General features: G+C 40.9%; 1 protein-coding gene across 1 annotated transcript in view; it reads left to right on the top strand.

The window, feature by feature from the left end:
- Positions 1 to 775: 775 nt before the first annotated feature.
- The window catches only part of IRF8 (interferon regulatory factor 8), a 51,239-nt gene continuing 46,014 nt past the window's right edge, over positions 776 to 6,000 (top strand). Inside the window, exon 1 of the mRNA XM_070388601.1 lies at positions 776 to 796. The gene's annotated coding sequence lies outside the window, so the exon portion shown is untranslated. The remainder of the gene's footprint in view (positions 797 to 6,000) is intronic.

The following is a 6,000-nucleotide window of genomic DNA, read 5'->3' as shown; positions in this document are numbered from 1 at the left end:
GTTATCATTCATGAAAGAAAGGATATTTGAGCTGCCAGTGATGAAGACTGTCTCAGACTGGCATTGTTCCTGTACCAGAATCTGAGAACTGCCATTTAGATCCCTGGGAAGGACACAGGGTCAGAATCAGTCTCGGGATGTCAAGGGTGTTCGAGAGGGGATTCCTAAAGTGGGGGGAATTATGTTAGGTCAGCCATCCGGTCCTTTCCAACACAAAGCACGGATGACCTCATGGTCTGGAAACACCTGGGATTGCTTCTCAGTCGTCTCGCTCTGACAGCCCAGCCCTCATCCCGGGTGCCTCGCTTCCCCTAGGGAACAGATACGTGAACTCGGAGCTGAACGTGTCCTTGGAAATTCAGTTTGCTCTCTTTACTAAGGGGAGTTGTTCATGTCACCCAGACAGCCAGTGACCAGGGCAGGGACAGTTCTCTCAGGCTTTCCAGTCTCTAGATCGGCCAGTCCAGCCTGATGGCGCGGCCATGCCAGCTGCCCTCTTCCTCTCCAGCTCTGTCACCCTCTGGGTGCCTCCACGCCTGGTTCCTTCCCCTCCTGTCATCTCACCGTGGTCCTTAGAGGAGTTGCCACTCTGATGTTTTCTGCGCTCCACTCTTTCACCACCGTTTCTGATGGGGAGGTGGGAATGTGCACACATGCCCGGCTGGGTCTAGGAGTCTGCGTGCAGAATCCAGGAAGTGCTTTCAACCTCTGAACTGACACTTCCTATGTTCTGACGACAACTGAGTGCCAATTACACAGGATGGGCGCACACAGCGGACGGCGGCTGGCTGGGGCGGTAAGGGAGCAACAACCTGCCTTCTTCCTTCAACACTTCCAATGTTGCCAAGTCATTAGTTTTTAATGACTGGAATGTTGTGAGCAATACAGAGATGTGTATACAGGCTCCACTCTTTTGTTTTTGAGTTTAGAAAAGTGACACCGGAGCGCAAGAGGCTGGAGAGCTGCTTGGCCTCCTCCTTGCGGGTGGAACTTAGAAAATAAAAGTGGAATTACTTGACATTGTTTTCGAAGCGTTAGTCATCACAGTGAGAAAAGGGAAGTCAGGCATAGACATGGTGGCCAAGAGCAGCCACTGTTTGTGGGTGATGCAAGCACATGTGTCATCTTATTAATTAATAACTGAAATTAATACCAACTAGGAGGTCAGTTGAGGTGGCCAGTTATAAAATAGCTACTCAGAAACCTATATTTTCCTTTTAAACCCATAATGATCATTTAGAGATCGTAATGTAAAAAAATGATTTCATTCACAGTAACAACAAAATGCATTAAAAACCTAGGAAAATTGTCATAAAAATGTGCAGGATCCAAAGTGAAAAAGATTGAAGACTCTGTGAAAAAGTGTAAAAAATGATACAGATGTTCTTGGATAGAAAGATCTACTGTTGAAAATATGTCCGTTTCTCATGAGTTAGTTGTAATTTAGTACAGTTCAAAGCAAATTATTTTTGAGCTTAAAAAAAAACCCCACAATTAATCTAAAGTTTATCTGTAAGAATGCAGCTGGGAGGATGGCTAGAAAATAGACGTGTGTGTGTGTGTGTGTTTCTAGCTTCTACAAGATGTATTTAAAAGTTTTCATATACTAAGTTTCAGGCTTCCCAGATGGCGCTAGTGGTAAAGAACCCGCCTGCCAATGCAGGAGATTCAGGAGACCTGGGCTGGGAAGATTCCCTGGAGGAGGGCATGGAGAATCCCAAGGACAGAGGAACCTAGGGGGCTACAGTCCATAGAATCACAAAGAGTCAGACATGCCTGAAGCGACTTGGCACACACGCACGCATATAGTAAGTTTCACTTTTTTTGAGATACGAATCTTTATGTTTTAATAACTATGTGAGGCTCTGCAGCCACCCCCAGACCAGGAGACAGTGTGCCCCCCCACCCCCAATCTTCAGGTTGCCCCTTTATAGTCTGAACTCCCCCTCTGTCCCTAATCCAAAGCAACCATGGACCTCTGGTTGGACAAATGACTCTAACATTCTTACCTGGGAAATTCCATGGACAGAGGAGCCTGGCAGACTTCTGTCCATGGGGTCTCAAAGGAGTTGGACACAACTTAGCAGCTAAACAACAATATTCTGTCAAGTGGGAATGTACCGTGTACTATACCACTATTTGGAAACACATCACGATTTCGATATCTAATCGTCCACTGAAGGATTTCTATATTTTTGTTTTTGAGAAATTATGAGCAAAGCCAAAGCTGTAAGTTTTGTGTACAGATTTTTGGAAAGACACATTTTCAGTTCTGTAGGGAGAGGGTGGACTTGCTCAAATTTATTCCTGAATTTAGGGGGAAAGCATTCAGTTTTTTTTAACATTTTGTAAATGTCCTCTATCAGGTTAGAGAAGTTTCCCTGTATTCTTAATTTGCTGAGAGAGGTTTTTGTTTTTTTTTTAATGTCATGAGTGGATGTTAAATTTAGTCAAATGCATTTTGTTTATCTATCCAGATACTGCTGTGGTTTTTATTCTTTAATCTGCTAATTGCTTGATTTTCTCATGTTGATCTAGCCTAGAATTCCAGACTAGATTCGACTTGGTATTGATGTGTTTTGCTCATGAATGGCTGAGATTTGCTACTATTTCAATGAGGGCTTTTGTGCCTATATTCATGTGGGATATTGGGCTATCGTTTACCTTTCTTGTGTATTACTCCTCTGGTTTGGGCTGCACAGAATGAATTGGGAATTTTCCCATCTTTTATTTTTCTGGAAAAGACTGCAGAATTTGTATTATTCCTTTATTGAATGTTTGGAAAAGGGCTTGGGATTTCTTTCTTGGAAGATTTTTTTAAAAATACAAACTCGATTTCTTTAAATACAGAACTGGTTAGAATATCTACTTCTTGAGTGAGTTTTGATAGTCTGTATTCTTGAAGGAATTGGTCAAGTCCATCCAAGTTGTCAAATTGCTTATAGAGTTGTTTATAGTATTACTTTGTTCTTTGTCTAATATCACTGAGATAATATGGTATTCCTTATTTTGGTGATGTTTGTCTTTCCTAATTTTTTCTTGGTCAGTCTGGCTAGAGGTTTCTCAATTTTCTTGATCTTTTCAAAGAACCAACTTTTGGTTTTATTGATTTCATCTTCTGTTTTTCTTTTTTAATTTAATTCACACTTGTTCCTGTCTTTATTTCTTCTCTCATTTTGCTTGGTTTGGGTTTAATTTGCTCTTCTTCTTTTTTCCTCATTTCTTAAGGTAAAGGCTTAGATTACTTATTTGAAAACTACCTTCTTTCCTAATATAAGCTTCTGATGTCTCTATTCTTTCCTCTAAGCACTGCTTTACTGGCATCCTGCAGATTTTGATATTTTGTATTTTCATTTTTATTCCATTCCAAACATTTCATAATTTCCCTTGTGACTTACTTTTTGACCCAGGGATTATTTAGGTGTGTGTTTAATTTCTACATATTTTTTCTGTGGGGAGGGTTCTCAGTTTTTTTTTTTTTTGTCATTAATTTGTAGTTTAATTCTACTGTGGTCAGAGAACCTACTTTGTATGATTTCAGTTATTCCAGATTTGTTAATGTTTGTTGTGTGGCTGAGGCCATGGTCCATCTTTAGAGTTTTCTTTTGTTGAATGGGCTGTTCTGTAAGTGTTGGTTAAGTTGGTTACTGTGCTGTTCAGCTCTTTTATATTCCTGTCTCCAAGTATAATTTATTTATTTTTGTTGTGCCACACAGCTTTTGTGATCTTAGTTCCCCAAACAGGAATTGGCGAACCTGGGCTCTGGCAGGGAGAATGCCAAGTCCTAACCCCTGGACTGCCAGGGAATTCCCTAAAAGCATGATTTTAGAATCTGACTATTTCTCCCTTCGTTTCAATTTATTTTTTCACTTATTTTGATTCTCTGTTGCTAGGTGCCTACACATTTAGATTGTTTCATCTTCTTGGTGAATTTTATCATCATATATTCTGAAGATAGGTATATATACCTTAACATGGAATGATCTATACAGTGTTTTTCTGAGAAAATAAATATAATGATTCTATTTATGTAAATTTTATCTGTTTATCATCATCACTCCATCATCTATCCATTATCTATCTATTTATCCACCCATCTATCAATCATTTGTCTATCCTACTAATCTATCCAACTAATACCTACCTCCAACCCTTAGAATAGCTAGGGATTTGTGATTTAACTTGGGGGAATTTTAATTTTTTTCCTATGCTTTTCTACAGTGTGGACATTTCCTAGAAGTATCTTTATAAAAAAATAAAACCATTTTAGTAGGGGACTGCCCTAAGGAGAGGTAATAGCACCCCACTCCAGTACTCTTGCCTGGAAAATCCCATGGACGGAGGAGCCTGGTAGGCTGCAGTCCATGGGGTCACTAAGAGCTGGGCACGACTGAGCGACTTCACTTTCACTTTTCTCTTTTCATGCCCTGGAGAAGGAAATGGCACCCCACTCCAGTACTCTTGCCTGGAAAATCCCATGGACGGAGGAGCCTGGTGGGCTGCAGTCCATGGGGTCGCTAGGAGTCAGACACGACTGAGCGACTTCACTTTCACTTTTCACTTTCATGCATTGGAGAAGGAAATGGCAACCCACTCCAGTGTTCTTGCCTGAAGAATCCCAGGGACGGGGGAGCCTGGTGGGCTACCATCTCTGGGGTCACACAGAGTCAGACACGACTGAATGACTTAGCAGCAGCAGCCCTAAGTGAGATCCATAGTGAAGAACAGGCAAACAAAAGAACTAGAAAGTGAAAACAAGCAATTTACAGACTCACATGGAAATTGACCTTTATATTCTCTTTCAACTCCTCAAAAAATTTTACACATATTTTAAAATATATTTTTACATCCAAAATATGTATTTATATCCCATGTTTTTCTCCTACTCAAGTTAATAGCAATTTCATTTTTTTTTCCCCACAATGCTGCATTCCCTGGCTAGCTACTGATTCAGTATTTCAGAATTGGAAAGTTTTCATTCTCATGAGGTTAATATTTATCGGTTGAAGATAACATCTGATCTGTTTTCCTGTTGCTGAAGTATTAAAATTTTAAAAATTGTAGTAAAATATACATAACATAAAGCGTATCATTTTAGCTACTTTTATGCATGCAGTTGAGTGGCATCAAGTGCATTTACATTGTTGTACAACCATCACCACCATCTACCTCCAGGACTTTCTCATCTTCCCAAACTGAAACGCTCCCTATTAAACACCGACTCCTCCTACTTCCTCCCCCAGGCCCTGCTTTCGGTCCCTATACATTTGCCTATTGATTATACCTCATGTAAGCAAAATCCCACAGTATGTGTCCTTCTGTGTCTGGTTCCTTTCATTTAGCACAGTGTCCTTATGGGCCATCCATGATGTAGCGTGTATCAGCATTTCCTTCCTTTTTAAGACTAATAGTTGTATGGACCGGCTGCGTTTGTTTATTCCTTTGTCTGTCAGTGAACATTTGGGTTGTTTCAGCCTTTTGGTTACTAGGAATCTTGCTGCTAGGAATATATGTGTACAAATCAGGTAATCAGTGGACCACTGCGGGAAGGAGGGGATCTAGGGGATTCCAGCATCTCCTTCTAATTCTAAGCAGAGGATAGACTCAGGTTAATGCACCCAAAGTTAGCCCATATGCCAGCAGGTTAAAACCCTTGATAAAAATTAAAATATCCAAAGGCTCAAGGGCAGAGCCATAATTTTGTAAACAAAGAATTTCAATTCATCTCCAATGTAAATGATGATCAGCTTGTGGAGCTCTTGGGGCTTGAGTTGGGTGTTTGTCTTTCCCGACCCACAGTCACCCCGATGTGGTCGTGTGACTCAGAAGGAAGCACAGTCTCCCGGGTCATGCTCAGCCTATCCTGGGATGTGCAGGAAGGACCCTAGTTCCTTGCTGGAGCCACAGTCCATGTGAGCAAGGTCAGCATCTTTGAAGCAAGAGTTTTTGAGAAGTAACCAAGAGTATCACATGTTATTAGCAAAAACAAGTCTACAGCAA

Source organism: Bos mutus, chromosome 18 (assembly GCF_027580195.1).
Source record: "Bos mutus isolate GX-2022 chromosome 18, NWIPB_WYAK_1.1, whole genome shotgun sequence".
In the NCBI taxonomy this organism is placed as follows: Eukaryota; Metazoa; Chordata; class Mammalia; order Artiodactyla; family Bovidae; genus Bos; species Bos mutus.
This window is presented reverse-complemented; position numbering and strand designations above follow the sequence as displayed.